Source organism: Canis lupus, chromosome 16 (assembly GCF_011100685.1).
Source record: "Canis lupus familiaris isolate Mischka breed German Shepherd chromosome 16, alternate assembly UU_Cfam_GSD_1.0, whole genome shotgun sequence".
In the NCBI taxonomy this organism is placed as follows: domain Eukaryota; kingdom Metazoa; phylum Chordata; class Mammalia; order Carnivora; family Canidae; genus Canis; species Canis lupus.
In genome coordinates this window covers 29,484,036-29,500,451 of record NC_049237.1, presented here as the reverse complement: position 1 = coordinate 29,500,451, position 16,416 = coordinate 29,484,036, and the positions used below count along the sequence as shown (strand labels likewise).

General features: G+C 35.6%; 1 long non-coding RNA gene across 1 annotated transcript; it reads right to left on the bottom strand.

Annotated features, from left to right (window-relative positions):
* Nucleotides 1-3,126: 3,126 nt before the first annotated feature.
* Nucleotides 3,127-13,196, bottom strand: LOC119869635. The gene is made up of 3 exons (XR_005371081.1): nucleotides 12,855-13,196; nucleotides 4,421-4,535; nucleotides 3,127-3,957 (listed from the first exon to the last, which is right to left on the bottom strand). It is a non-coding gene; the product is annotated as an uncharacterized LOC119869635 (long non-coding RNA).
* Nucleotides 13,197-16,416: the final 3,220 nt, after the last annotated feature.

The following is a 16,416-nucleotide window of genomic DNA, read 5'->3' as shown; positions in this document are numbered from 1 at the left end:
TATAAAATTAGCCATACTTCCCTGCCCCTTCTGCCTCTCAGTTTCTGTGATAATAATCAAGAGACATATAAGAATAGACATATTCCCACTCAGGGCTCTGTAGGAACCTCACTTTGAATTAATCCACAGAGGGCTAATTCATTAGGAAACACTTGTGTCCTTTATATAAGAGTGTCGAGATTGAGTTGGGGGAGGGGAGAAGGGCTATAGCGATGTGCCAACATCTCCTTTCATGTCATTTCTTCTGGAAAGTATAAGACAATCTTGAGCTTCCTTGAGTGTAGATTGGGTAGGAACCACAAAAAGTAAGGGATTATGGAGAAGTGGCAGCAAGTTAGGAGCTAAGAAAAGCCATAAGGAGATGGGCAGGTTTGAGGCAGTTCCCAAGAATAGAAAGATTATTATTGCTCATCCTCACAGCACTGAAAAGCCCTCCAGAGTGGAATAGCTGCATAGACTATTTAGAAAGAAAAACTGACAATCGCCCTTATGCTGAGGGTCTTCAAGCAACTGTTGGGTTTTGAGATTATGTTCATGGTGATTAAGGAGGAACAAAAGCCAGGGGAACCCAAATAAAATCCAAAATAAAATTTCTTCTACAAACTTGGGAGCTGGGAAAGGCCCAATCATGGAAACTGAATAGAAAGTCCCTGACCATGTGGAAAATTTGTTTTTGAAAAATTATATCCTCATATAGGCCCATATATTGTGGAGTATAATTCACACCCCCTACAGCAGCTGTGAACAAATTAGGATTGATTTTGACAATAATTGGACTGAAAGGTCATTTCTAAACAAGAGCAACAATAGGAGCCAATGTAATTCTATCTTCTAACAGGTTATTATGCTTTTCTTAACTTGTTATTTAAAGTTGCATTTCTCCTATCTTAGTTTTTCCCACTTCCTTTGCGCTTCCTCCCCATTCTGCTTACTGCTTTATGACATTCTATACAATCACTAATTCAATTTATTTATTGTTTATTTTCTGGAACTGGAAAGGGTAGGGATTTTTGTCTATTTGGCCCACTAATAACCCTCAACGCCAAGAAGATTGACTGATATTTGGCAAGATTCCAGTAAATACTTGATGAATAAATAAGCATTTGATAAGAAGAGAACACACAGTTTTTGAACTAAGGGGAGCATTTAGTTTTGTTTTCCAGAGAAAACACCTAAGTTGGTTTTAGGCAGAAGCAGAAGGATTTGCAACTCTTATGTCAATTTATGTGAATGCAATAACATTCCTCAGGGGTATAAAAGCCCAGGTAAACAAAACAAAAAAATAAAAACAACTTCCATTTTTCTCCTTCACATTTCACACTGTAAACACAGTAAATCTTCTGTAACTGTAATTTCATGAAAAAGTGAGAAAGAAGGGGCAAACAATCCAGCCAAACTAAACAAATATAAACAACCTAGCAAACTTTCATTTTCATCTACTATGTGTCAAGCTAAATTGGCCTCTGTGTATTATTTTAATTAAAAATTATCCTCTTGAGTACAAATGAGAAAGAAAAATGTAATCATTGGCCAACCTATAAATTACTTTAAACAGTGTTTCTGGAAACTTAATGCTGATGGCATATTCTGTTTGTTAATAGTCCTCTACTTCAGAGAAAATTACTCTCTGTCATTTGCTTAATTTGCTATGCGGTACACATTGACTTATTTAGATCGAATGGTATTGAGTTAAATATGAACTTTGAACATTTCCAGCTACATTACTAAGAATCCTTCTCTGGCAAGTTTTAGTCTTAAGAAAATACAGCTAAGGGACACCTAGGTGGCTCAGACAGTTGTGTGTCTGACTCTTGATTTTGGCTCAGGTCATGATCTCAGGGTGTGAGATCGAACCCTGTGTTGGGCTTGGCACTCAGCACAGAATCTGCCTGAGATTCTCTTTCCCTCTCCATCTGCCTCTCCTTCACTGTGCACAGGCTCTCTCTCTCTAAAATAAATAAATCTTTTTTTTTTAAAGAAAACACAGCTATTTTTTCCCAACATTTCTTCCTATAAGACACACACTATATACTTACATGCACACCAATTTGGATAACACATGTTTTCTGCCCAATTTTATATTCACAGGTAATTAAGTACTGTGAGATTTTATTTTGCAATTGTTCTTAGCCATCTGCTGAAAACAGTTATTTACAAAAAAAAATTATTGACATTCTCTTAATTAGCCCTACTTTTAAGAAAAACTTTAAACCACAATTTTTAATTATAGAGTCTCTAAAACTCAAAGATTTAAATGATTTTACATCTATGCTTCACTGAGTGCTAGAGGACGAAGAGCAGGAAATAACTGTCCGTGAAGAAAATAATTCTAAATCAAGGTTTTCAAAATGTCAAAAGATTGAAAATGAAATGATTACAAAATAACTTCCAGATTCCTGACAAGCTCTACAGCTTAATAAAATTAAATAGTATTAAACGTTTTTCACAGCCTGACATTACCGTGCTCATGATATCTCTATAAAATAATGGTGTGAGATAGTCAAATCCATATTTGCTATCTAGCATTTGGCTGCATAGTCGTAGTTAATTAATCAATAGACAAGAATGGTTTTAGAAAATAGAAAACATACTTCATTGAAAAGAATACTGATGTGATAGAATAAAATCTACTTATTACCACCTTATCTTATATATACAAATTCCTTCTGAAGTTAGTGTTCTCAGCTTATGACCACCCTTTGTTACTGTCTTTATTCAAATTTGAGTATTTTGCCATTATAACCCATTAATTCTGTTTGTACTATATTCAGCCCAGAAGGAAGAGAAGTGGAAGATGACCCCTCCTGTAGGCTGAGGGATTCAACGTTTCACTTAGATAACACTTGAAGCCATAAATTCCAATTTACACCTAACAAAATTAGCCACACTTTAAATGAGAAATATGTACAAAGACACTTGAAAGAAAAATCACTAAATTTTGAGAGTTTAAATTTGATAAATCTGTTTGGAACAGAGAAATGATAATAAAATCAATTTACACTGAATAAAATAGATGAGAATGATAGGGAGCTGGAGATATTAATTTAGAAGTGATTTTTCAATTTACTTCTCTACAAATTAGAAAGCTTACTAAATTTCAATCTTCGAAATCAAGGTTCTGTCTGTTTTGCAATAAAATAATACCTTTTGGGTTGTTTTGCTATTAATGATGATGTTCAAATTGAGATGATCCATTGAGCATTTTGCCTGATAGTATACATATGCAGGAGAGAAACAAACTGAAATCTTCATAAGAAGACCCTAAAACTTGATTTTTTTCTTCAAACTTTTTACCTCTTCATTAATAATTTTGTTTCCAGTCTTCTCTCATATCCTTGACTAACTGTACCCCTCCATAATTTCAGTTTCAATCATCCATTCTCTGGCTACTACCTTCAATCTTTCCAGATTACATCCTTTTATAGTTAATTCACAATGGCTCTTAAGACTGGCGTGCTCTAATCTGATGTTACCTTTTAGTCACCATCTGCTTGTACTTTCCCTCAGTTTACTCTCCTGTTAGTTCTACTCAAAACAGTCAGGCTCCCTCCATGAGATCTTTGTACTTGCTACTCTTGTTCCCTGGGTGGCTCTTACTCAGGCATCCCCTTAGATGATGAATTAGTTTTCTATTACCCCTAAAAAACTTTCTATTAAGTTTTTTTTGCTTAGAACAATCAATATTTGTGATCTCACACAGTTTCTGAGGATCAAGAATCTGGGAGTGGGTTCTGTCTCAGAGAGGAGAGGGTTTTTTGTGAGGTTGCAGTTAGGCTGTTGGCCAGGGTTGTAGAGTCTGAAGATGTGATGAGAACTGAAGAGTTTGCTTCCAGATTTTGTTGGAAAGAGGCTTCAGTATCTCCCCACACAGGCCACTTGACAGGGTTATTCGTGGCAGGTTGTGTTCCATGAATCACTGAATCCAGCTTACACTCAAGAGAAAGGATTCAGTTCCACCTGTTTAAGGAAAGAGTATCAAATAATTTGATGGCATATTTTGTTGTTGTTGGCATATTTTAAAAACCATCCAGGCTCATCTCTCATATCCTTGAAATCTCTACTCCAATCCCACCTTATTAGCAAGAGTTTTATTGTCCCCTTTATATAAAACAAGACGCCTTTCCCCTAGGCACTTCCCCTAACTGCTTCATTTGCTTCTTAATGTTTATTACCATCTAACATATTAAATATTTATTTAATTATTTGTTAATTTTTTGCCTCCTCCAACCCCCAGTATGTAAGCTCCAATAGGAGAAGAAATTTATGTATTTTGTTTATTGCTATATTCCCAGCCCTTCAAAGAGTACCTGGCATAAATGGACAAAATCAATAAATATCTACTGAATGAATAAATGAATAATAAAAAAACATATGTTCTGTAGCTACTGAAAGATGCTAATTGGCTTTTGGTTGGCTTTACCTTAGCTTCTCCTTGTGTTCATTCTTTGCTGCAAGAAACACCCAAGAGGTCAGGAAATTTGCCTCTGCATTATTCAGGAGTACATACAATTATCAGATCCAGGCTTTCCCTCAGGCTGCAAATACAATAATAGCATTAGTTGTTTCTGACACAGGGACATAGTCTCCCGAATTCTCAAATCAAAGGTCTGATTTTTATTTTACAGAAGGAAAAGGAAAATGGAGGGGAGGGAGAGGTTCTTCTCTCCTTCTTCTTTTTCTTCTTCTTCTTCTTTTTTTTTTTTTTTTTTGAAAAAGATAAATATTCCGGCAATTATGTGCATTTGTGAATCACTCTAATTTCAGCTTCAGTATTCAGATGAGTGGCAGGACAATCTATGTTTCTCTTGATTCCCTTCCCCAATAAAACATCTGGCTACATACTAGAATTTTCATTAAAGGAGCACAGGGAGCTTCAACATAATTCATCTCTAAGTCTTTTTCTGGCAAGTCCTTGTATGAAACAATCTTCCCTTTAGTATGAATCTGATACTCTTTCTCTGGCATAAGAACTACATTCATCTGGTGTAATGAAGGTTTGTTTTTGAAAAGAAGGACCTTTTGCCAACAAGATGAGAGAGAATGTGGGGGAGGATGGATGTTATATTGTTAGAGGATGATATATTATTATTTTCAAAACTCTGAGGAGAGAGACTCAACCTTGTCAGCTCTGATTTATGTTTGTTCATTTTGTGATTCAATAAGAAGGTCAGGTGAGCTTTACTGAAATGTTTTGTTATATATTTTTCTACTGAGTGCAATGAAAAGCATCCTACACCCTTGACCTCACTCCCCATTTCTACTGTTAAGAGTTAAGCATTGATTGAATGGAGGCTGCATATCATTATTCTAAAAAGTTATTCATTCATCTATATATTCACCTGAACCAAATTGGCTGAACAAGCCTGGGGGGACGAGGTCCTTGAGAGCAGATTATTAATGGAGAGATTAGGGTATATCTTTGGAAAAGTTTTAAAACTCACTTTATGGGGAAGCTAAGTTTTGAGCAAAATCTCAAAATATTTTACTATTTATGAAGGTTTGTCTACAAATCCATGAATCACAAAATCTCCCACTTAAAAGCAAATATAGAAGCATACCCTATTGAAAAACATAAAATTCAGAGCTGAAATGTAACTGGATTATTTTAGTGTGACTTGGGTTTGTAAACTGGTAGAGCAGTAAATGAAAAAACATGTAGAAAAGTTCATAAAGTATCTCTAACACAAATGGAAAAGTGTATATGTAACAGTAATATTTCAAAATAGTAAGAAAAGGAGATGAGATTGTTAAAAAAAAATAGTGTTGGAACAACAGTTTAGCAGTAAGGAAAAATAAAACTAGAGATGTAATTCAGCCTTTATACCAAAGATAGTTACATAAATATGAGTCATTTTGCTGATATGTTCATGGGAGTAAGGTCTTCTTAATCGGGACCTACAACCTAAGAACCATAAAGAGTAAATTTAATAAATTTAATATTATAAATGTCCTGGTTTTATTATATGTGCATGTGTTTGTGTATGTGTGTCTCCACTGCATTCTCTTCCTCAAAACTTGTCTTTTTACTCTCTTTGTGGACTTTCGATAAACAAGACTTCCTAATTTTAATAAAATTAAATTCTCAAATATGTTCAATTCTGCTACATTCTATTCAAAGGTTTTTACCCACCCCAAACCCACAAGGGTAATTTTCTTTGTTATTTTGTAGAAGCTTTATTATTTTACCTTTTACAACTAGATCTAACTTCAGTGAGAGTTAAATGTCATGATTAATTATTTCCATGATTATTTAATTAATCTAATATCATTTCTTGATAATTCTTTGTCCATCAACTTTGTGTCAAATTACCACAAATTAAGTAACAATGTATATACAGGTTTATTCTAGGCTTTCATTCTATTTTCTTAATCTGTTTAACTAAAATTGTTCCAATATCATACCATATTTTTCTTACCTTTTTGCTTTCACTAGGACTTCTGGTGTATTATTGAATAGAAATGATGATAGCATTTCTTCTTGTTTGATTTCTTTCCTCAATAGAAAGTTTCAATATTTCATAACTAAACATTCTTTTAAATTAATGTTTTTAATCAGATTAAGGAAGTCTTCAAACTTTGGTTTTAAAATTGTTTTAGATATTTCTGGACCATTGTATTTTCATATACACTTTAAAATTAGCATATTAATTCTTACTAAACATCCTATCAGGATACTTATGCAATTGTATTGAATCTGTAGGTCAAATTGGGGTGAATTCAAATCTTTACCATAATGAGTTTTCTTATCCATGAACATGGTATGCTCCTCCATTTATTTAGGTCTTAAAATTTCTTTCAATTAAGGTTTTTAATTTTTATGTTAAGAGTCTGGCATATTTTCCATTATATTTATTTCTAAGTAGCTTATATTTTATTTACTACTTCAAACATTGGTAAGTATTCAGTACTAAAGCAATCTAGGGCTAGAGTTTTCTAAATGAGAAATTGTAGTTTTTCATAGACTTCAGATACTTCAGGTTTTCATATTGGTTTTCTATAATATCTGGTAAGTTTTTATTTCATAAGAATTTTCTAATACACATAAATTTACAAATATATCTTCTTGATATTTATAAAAAGCATTGTGTAATGTTTATGTCAGATTTTGAAAGTTCTTGATCATTAATTCTTTTCATATTTCATCTGTACTATCCTTTCTCCTTTCCTTCTATAACTTCACTTGCATACATATTATGTGCATGTGCCATATGTCTTTCATGCTAATTCAATATTTTACATAATTCTCTTTTCATGATTCATTTGGTTATTTTATGTTGACTCATGTTTTATTTCATGTTCTTTTCCATATGTATTTTTAATTATAGTTGTCATATATCACTTTTAGGTTTTCTTGTGTTTCATCTTGTAAATTATTTTCTTGAACATATGTATAACAATTATTTTAAAATCTATGTTCCTGCTTCTCCCTCTGCCTACCTCTCTGCCTTTCTCTCAGTGTCTCTCATGAATAAATAAGTAAAATCTTAAAAAAAATAATAACTGCAATATATGGATCACTTCTGGGCTTTGTTTCATTTGTGGTTTATTTAAATATTATAAATATACTATTTAGGGCAGCCCGGGTGGCTCGGCAGTTTAGCGCCACCTTCAGCCAAGGACCCGATCCTGGAGACACAGGATCTAGTCCCACTTTGAGCTCCCTGCATGGAGCCTGCTTCTCCCCCTGCCTGTGTCTCCGCCTCTCTGTGTGTGTGTGTCTCTCATGAATAAATAAATAAAATCTTTAAAAAAATAAATATACTATTTATACCTTAAAAATATTTTAGTATTTGCTCCTAGTTTTACAAAATACATCTTTAACACATTGCAGTCTCAAATAATATTACGCCACTTCAGACACAATGTAAGAAATTCATAAGAATACACTTTCATTCCTTCCTGTCCTTTATACTATTGTCAAATATTTTACATTTACATGTGTTAAAGATTCTATAATACACTATTAAATTTTTACTTTAAAAGTCCATTAGCTTTTAATTGAATTTTAAAATGAAAGCAAATATTATATTTTTTTCTCACAATTACCACCTTTGGCACTTTCTATTAATTTGTGTAGATTAGTGGTTTTTAGTAGGGGAGTAGGTATAATTTTGACTTCCAGGAAGTTTGGCAGTATCTATAGACATTTTTGGTGGTGAGAGCTTTTCTGGTGGGTGCAAGGGGTTTGCTACTGGCAGTTACTGGGTATAGGCTAGAAATGCTGAAGATAGGCTATAGTGAGCATGACATCCTTCTTCACAAAGAATTATCTCGCTTTAATGTTAATAGTCCCAATTTTGGGAAACTCTGGTGTGAATCCAAGGTTCCCCAGAAAATATAGAAGATCTGTAGTTTAGTGAGATATAGGTGAGATGGTGATGGATAATCAGTTTTGTCTGTAAAATCTTATCCTCACCTGCATTTTTGAAACATATTTTCATGAGGTATAAAATTCAACAATTAAGAATATTTTATTTTAACACTTTAAAGAACTAATTTCTTTGCTTTCTGATTTGCATAATTCTGTCAAGTCTTCAGTCATTATTCCACTATGGGTAGTAAATATATTTTTCTGGCTAATTTTAAGATTTTCCCTGTACTTCTTGGTTTCAGCAATTTGATTATATGGTATGTCTTTTTTTTTTTTTTTTTTTTTTGTGATGATTCTATGTATTTATTTGAATGAAAGTGAGAGCACAGCAAGGGGAAGGAGGGCAGAGGAAGGAGAAACAGACTTCCTGCTGATGAGCAGGGAGCTGGATGCCGCTTAATCTCAAACCCCCAAATCATGACCTGAGCCAAAGGCAGACACTTAACTCACTGAGCCACCCAGATGTCCCTAAAAATATTTCTATATTGAATTTTTTCATCTTTAGGAGTTATGTTTGGGTTCTTTTATATTTCCCATTTCTATCATTATGTTTATGGTTTCCTTTATGATCTTAAGCATATTTACAATAGCTGTTTTTTTTAAAAAAAGATCTTATTTATTTATTCATGAGAGACACAGAGTGAGACAGAGACACAGGCAGAAGGAAAAGCAAGCTCTTCGTGGGAAGCCTGATGCGGGACTCCATCCCAGGACCCCAGGATCATGACCTGAGCCAAAGGCAGATGCTCAACCACTGAGCCATCCAGGTGTCCTACAATAGCTGTTTTAAAGTCCTTGTCTGCTATTGCAGTTGTGAGACCACCTCAAAGATCTTTTACTACTTGGAAAATAATTGACTAAGGGCCCAAACAGCTGCACTTTGAAACCATACCAGATTTCCACCAAAGCCATGTCTCTCATAGGTTGCTCTTGCTGATGACTAAGTGTGGCTGAGCTACCTAGGCAGGTTCATTCCTGAGAGAAAGGCATGCTTTAGTTAGGTGGCTTTGACTCAAAGATAGAACAATGATTTTACCAAAACTTTCTTAGACCACATGACAATAGGAGTTTTCCACTCAATCTTCTCTTTCTCCTACCTTCACTTGGAGTCACACTTTAATTATAGTCTGATTCCATTCCCAGCCTTCCTCAGCTTGCTCCCTATTTTCTTTTACAGGTATAAATTCTGATAAAATCCTTTCACCTTCAATCTCATCGTAGTATCCTCTTGGAAGACTCAATATTTGCTAATTTTATCTTCTCCTTCATTTCTCTGTTTCTTTAGTTTACCAATTTTCTCTTATTAATTGATCAGTTTTATCTATTACTTCACATGCTTATTAATTCTTTTATTCAATGTTAGATATTTTGAATTATACATTGTTGAAATTCCTGGATTTTCTTGTATCCTAAAGGAGTGCCAGAATCCAGTCAGAAAGCAATTAAATTGCTTAAAAAACAGTTTAATCTTGCTTTTAATATGTTAGGGAAGTTTTATAGTAACTTTCCCTCAAGAGTTAATTCAATCTTAAGAGTTATGTTTTACTCTTCTGGAGTCTTCATTAAAGGCCTCACATTCCCAACAAGGGCTCTTCAGTGTAGCTTGTAGAAGTTCAGAAGATTCTCAAGTGTGCATGGACCCTGGAGATTGTTTTTTAATTTTTTTTTTTGGGGGGGGTGAGTTGGCTTATAGTTCCCCAGTAATTTGCTTTCCCTGATGCTGTTATTTGCCTGGCTTCCTGGACTTTCCCCTAGAAAAGTAGAGATTGGTGTTTGACAAAAGACTAATGAGGTCTCTTTTACATAGTTCTAGAGCTCTTTCTCTGCTTAGCTCCCTCTTCTCTGGCATCCTGGGCTGCAAAATTTAGCCCCTTCATTCTCCCTGCATTCATTATATGTTTATTCTCTTCAAGAACATCTCTGAGCTCTGAGTTCCCCTCTCTTCATCACAAATCAGAGACTGATCTGAGGAAATAAGGACAACTGTGAGACTTATTTTATTTATTTCCATTATTTTAAAAATTATGGGCCTTTGCTGATGTTGTTCAGTGTCTGAAAAGTTGTTTTTCCTTGTTCTTCAATTTTCAAATTAAGACAGTAAAGATTATGTTATAGAAGTTACTCCTTCATAAGTGGAAAAAGAAATCTATTGTCTACATTTTTATCTTGGTTTTTAGGCATTTGGTCCTATCTTTTATTGCCTGTTAACTTTTATTCAGTATAGACATAGCTAAGAGATATTGTGGATTTAGTTCCAGATCACCACAATAAAGCAAATATCATAATAAAGTGAGTCAATTTTTTTGGTTTCCCAGTGCATATAAAAATTGTGGAAATTAAGGAGTCAATCCCATTTACAATTGCACCCAAAAGCATAAGATACCTAGGAATAAACCTAACCAAAGAAGTAAAGGATCTATACCCTCAAAACTATAGAACACTTCTGAAAGAAATTGAGGAAGACACAAAGAGATGGAAAAATATTCCATGCTCATGGATTGGCAGAATTAATATTGTGAAAATGTCAATGTTACCCAGGGCAATATACACGTTTAACGCAATCCCTATCAAAATACCATGGACTTTCTTCAGAGAGTTAGAACAAATTATTTTAAGATTTGTGTGGAATCAGAAAAGACCCCGAATAGCCAGGGGAATTTTAAAAAAGAAAACCATATCTGGGGGCATCACAATGCCAGATTTCAGGTTGTACTACAAAGCTGTGGTCATCAAGACAGTGTGGTACTGGCACAAAAACAGACACATAGATCAGTGGAACAGAATAGAGAATCCAGAAGTGGACCCTGAACTTTATGGGCAACTAATATTCGATAAAGGAGGAAAGACTATCCATTGGAAGAAAGACAGTCTCTTCAATAAATAGTGCTGGGAAAATTGGACATCCACATGCAGAAGAATGAAACTAGACCACTCTCTTTCACCAGACACAAAGATAAACTCAAAATGGATGAAAGATCTAAATGTGAGACAAGATTCCATCAAAATCCTAGAGAAGAACTCGGCCACAGTAACTTCTTGCAAGATACATCCACGAAGGCAAAAGAAACAAAAGCAAAAATGAACTATTGGGACTTCATCAAGATAAGAAGCTTTTGCACAGCAAAGGATACAGTCAACAAAACTCAAAGACAACCTACAGAATGGGAGAAGATATTTGCAAATGACATATCAGATAAAGGGCTAGTTTCCAAGATCTATAAAGAACTTCTTAAACTCAACACCAAAGAAACAGACAATCCAATCATGAAATGGGCAAAAGACATGAACAGAAATCTCACAGAGGAAGACATAGACATGGCCAACATGCACATGAGAAAATGCTCTGCATCACTTGCCATCAGGGAAATACAAATCAAAACCACAATGAGATACCACCTCACACCAGTGAGAATGGGGAAAATTAACAAGGCAGGAAACAACAAATGTTGGAGAGGATGCGGAGAAAAGGGAACCCTCTTACACTGTTGGTGGGAATGTGAACTGGTGCAGCCACTCTGGAAAACTGTGTGGAGGTTCCTCAAACAGTTAAAAATAGACCTGCCCTACGACCCAGCAATTGCACTGTTGGGGATTTACCCCAAAGATACAAATGCAATGAAACGCCGGGACACCTGCACCCCGATGTTTATAGCAGCAATGGCCACGATAGCCAAACTGTGGAAGGAGCCTCGGTGTCCAACGAAAGATGAATGGATAAAGAAGATGTGGTTTATGTATACAATGGAATATTACTCAGCTATTAGAAATGACAAATACCCACCATTTGCTTCAACGTGGAGGGAACTGGAGGGTATTATGCTGAGTGAAGTAAGCCAGTCGGAGAAGGACAAACATTATATGTTCTCATTCATTTGGGGAATATAAATAATAGTGAAAGGGAATATAAGGGAAGGGGGAAGAAATGTGTGGGAAATATCAGAAAGGGAGACAGAACGTAAAGACTGCTAACTCTGGGAAACGAACTAGGGGTGGTAGAAGGGGAGGAGGGCGGGGGGTGGGAGTGAATGGGTGACGGGCACTGGGGGTTATTCTGTATGTTAGTAAATTGAACACCAATAAAAAATAAATTAAAAAAATAAAATTAAATTAAAAAAAATAAAAATAAAAAAAAATAAAATGGTCATCCCACAAAAAAAAAATTGTGTACACAATACTGTACTAAATGATAATAGCATTATGTTTATTTTTTAAAGACTTTATTTATTTATTTTGGAGAGAGAGACAGAGATACTGAGAGAGAGCACAAGTGAGGGGAGTGTCAGGCAGAGGGAGAGGGAGAAGCAGACTCCCCACTGAGCAGGGAGCACAGTGTGGGGCTCCTTTCCAGGACTCTGGGATCATGACTTGAGCCAAAGGCAGACGCCTAGCCAACTCAGTCACCCAGGTGCCCCTAATAGGATTAGGTCTAAAAAAAATGTAAATACCTTAATTTAAAAATATTTTATTGCTAAAAAATACTTACCATTATTGGAGATTTAGTGAATTGTAATATTTTTGCTGGTGGAGGGTCTTGCCTCAACGTTGATGACTACTGACTGATCAGGTTGGTGGTTGCTGAAGGCTGGAGTGACTGCGACAATTTCTTAAAATAAGAAAACAATATAGTTTGCCTCATTGATTTACTCTTTCCTTCACAAACAATTTCCTTGTATCATGCCATACTATTTTATAGCATTTTTACCACAGTAGAACTTCATTAAAAATTGATGTCAATCTTCTAAAGCCCTGCTGCCCCTTAAGCCCTTTATGTTTATGTAATATCCTCAATCCTTTCTTGTCATGTCAACAATATTCACAGCATCTTCATGAGTAGATTCCATCTCAAGAAATCTTTTTTTTTTTTTTGCTCACCCATAAGAGGCAACTCCTTGGGATGTCTGGGTGATGCAGTCAGTTAAGCATCCAATTCGTGATCTTGGGATCCTGGGATTGAGCCCCATGTCAGCCTCCAAACTCAGCATGTAATCTGCTTAAGATTCTCTTTCCTCTTCTTCTTTCTCTTGCACTCATACTCTCTTTTTCTCTCTCTCTCTCTCTTAAATATATAAGTAAATCTTAAAAACAAACAAACAAGAAGCAACTCCATGTGTGTTTATGTTTGATCATGAGATTGCAGCTATTCGGTCACATCTTCAGGATCCACTTGGTTCTGTTTCTCCACTATATCTGCAGTTACTTGTTCCACTTAAGTCTTGATGACTTTGAGGGGTTCATGACAGTTGGAATCAATTTCTTCCAAATGCCGGTTAATGATGACATTTTGACCTCTTCCCTTGAATCACTAATGTCTTAGTAGCATCTAGAATGGTGAATCCTGTCTGGAAGGTTTTCAATTCACATTGCTCAGATCCATCAGAGGAATCATTATCTATGGCACATATGGGCTTATAGGTATTTCTTAAACAACAAGACTTGAAAGTCAGAATCACTTCTTGATCCCTGGGCTGCTGAATGGATGTGTGTTAGCAGGCATAAAAACAATATTAATTTCATTGTACCATCAGAGCTCTTGGGTAGCCAGAAGCATTGTCAATGAAGAGAAATATTTGAAATATTTTTTTTTCTTCTGAGCAGTAGTTCCCAAGAGTGAGCTTAAATTATTCAATATATTTTGACAGATGTACTGTCATCCAGGCTTTGATGTTCCATTGACAAAACACAGATAGAGTAGACTTGGCATAATTTATAAGGGCTCTAGAATTTTGGGAATGGTAATGAGCATTGCCTTCAACTGAAAATCACCAGCTGCCTTAGCACCTAACAAAAGAGTCAGCCTGTCCTTTGAAGCTGTGAAGGCAAGCATTGACTTCTCTTCTCTAGCTATGAAAGTCCTAGGCAGTATCTTCTTCCAAAAGAAAACTGTTTCATCTGCATTGTACAGCTATTATTTAGTGTAGCCATTTTCACTAATCATCTTAACTAGACCTCTGGATAACTTGCTGCAGTTTCTTCATCAGCATTTGCTGCTTCACTTTGCGCTTTTATGTTATGGAGAAGGCATCTTTCCTTCAACCTCATGAACCAACATCTGCCAGCTTCTAACTTTTCCTCCATAGCTTCTTCATCTCTCTCGGCCTTCATAGAACTAAAGACAAGTAGAGCCTTGCTCTGGATTAAGCTTTGGCTTAACAGAATGTTGTGGTTGGTTTGATCTGCTATCCAGACCACTTAAACTTTCTCCATATAGTAATGAGGCTGTTATATTTTCTTATCATTTGTGTGTTCACTGAAGTAGGACTTTTAATTTTCTCTGAGAACTTTTCTTCAGCATTTATAGTGGCTATTTGATGCAAGAGGTCTAGTTTTCAGTTTGTCTTGACTTTTGACATGCCTTTGTCACTAAGCTTAGTCATTTCTAGCTTTTGATGTAAAGTGAGAAACATGCAACTTTTCATCTCACTTGAATACATAGAGGCCATTGTAGGGTTATTAATTGGTCTAATTTCAATATTGTTGTATCTCAGGGAATACGGAGGCCTGAAGAAAGGAAAAGAGATGAAGAATGGCTGGTTAGTGGAGCCATCAGAAGACACACATGTATCAATTAAGTTCACTGTCTTATACAGGCACAGTTTGTGGTGCTTCAAGATAATTGCAGTAGTACTGCAATATATCACTGATCACAGATCACCATGGCAACAACAACAAAATAATAATGAAAAAGCTTGCAAGAATAACAAAATGTAACACAGAGACATGAAGTGAGCAAATGATGTTGGAAAAATGGCATAGATAGACTTGCCACAAACCATCACTTTGTGAAAAACATAGTATCTGAGAAGTGTAATAGAGCAAAGTGCAATAAAATGAGGTCAGCTTGTACTAATCATAGTGTGTAGAAAAGTGCAGTGGCTCTGAGTAGCATGTTCTTCCCCCAGAGAGGATGTACCTTGACCTCTGGCCATCAAAGAAGAGGCAAACTACAACCTATATTTCCACTAATTGTAAAATCAATTGTATCATATCTATAAAATAGAATGTTATAGAACTGTTACAATGTAAGGTAGATCTGTATGTGCTGATATGTAAAGATATTTACAATATATTTTGTTAGTTCATTAGGGTTGCCACAGCAAAGCACTACAGATTAGGTGGCTTAAACTACAGAAATTAATTTTCTCACAATTCTGGAAGCTTAAAGTTCAAGATCAAGGTGTTGGTAGGATTCATTTCTTCTGAGAGCTTTTTATCTTTGGCTTATACATAGCTGTCTTATTCCAGTGTTTCATATGCTCTTCCATCTGTGCCGTGTCCTAATCTCTTTCTTATAAGGACTCTGGTCACATTGGATTAGGGCCCACTCAGGTGACTTCATTTTGCTCTAATCATCTCTTTTAAAAATATTTTATTTATTTATTTATGAGAGAGAGAGAAAGAGAGAGAGCAGAGACATACGTAGAAGGAGAAGCAGGCTCCCTGCAGGGAGCTCAATGCAGGACTCAATCCCAGGACCCTGGGATCACGACCTGAGCCAAAGGCAGATGCTCAACCACTGAGCCTTCCAGGGATCCCTCTAATCATGTCTTTAAAGATTGTATCTCCGTGGGCATCTGGATGGTTCTGTCATTTAAGCATCTATCTTCAGCTCAGGTCACCATCTCAGGGTCCTGGAAGAGTCCCTAGTCAGCCCTCTGCACAGCAGGGAGTCTGCTTCTCCCTCTCCCTCTGCCCCTCCTCCTGCTTGTGCTCTCTCTCTCTTTCTCTCCCTCCAGTCTATCTCTGTGTCAAATAAAATCTTAAAAAAAAAAAAAAGAATTCTATCTCAAGATACTGTCACATTCTGAAGTATTGGGAGTTAGGACATTAACACGTGAATTTTGAGGAGACACAATTCCCTGTAACACATATTATAATGTAAATAAGATCTGAACAGTATGTGTAATAAAATTTCACTTGCTTTTAAAGTATTTACATATGTGCTTGTTGGCCATGTCTATGTCTTCCTCTGTCTATCTTGGGGCACCACAAACTGTGCCTGTATGATTTCTGTTCATGTCTTGCACATTTCATGATTGGATTGTTTG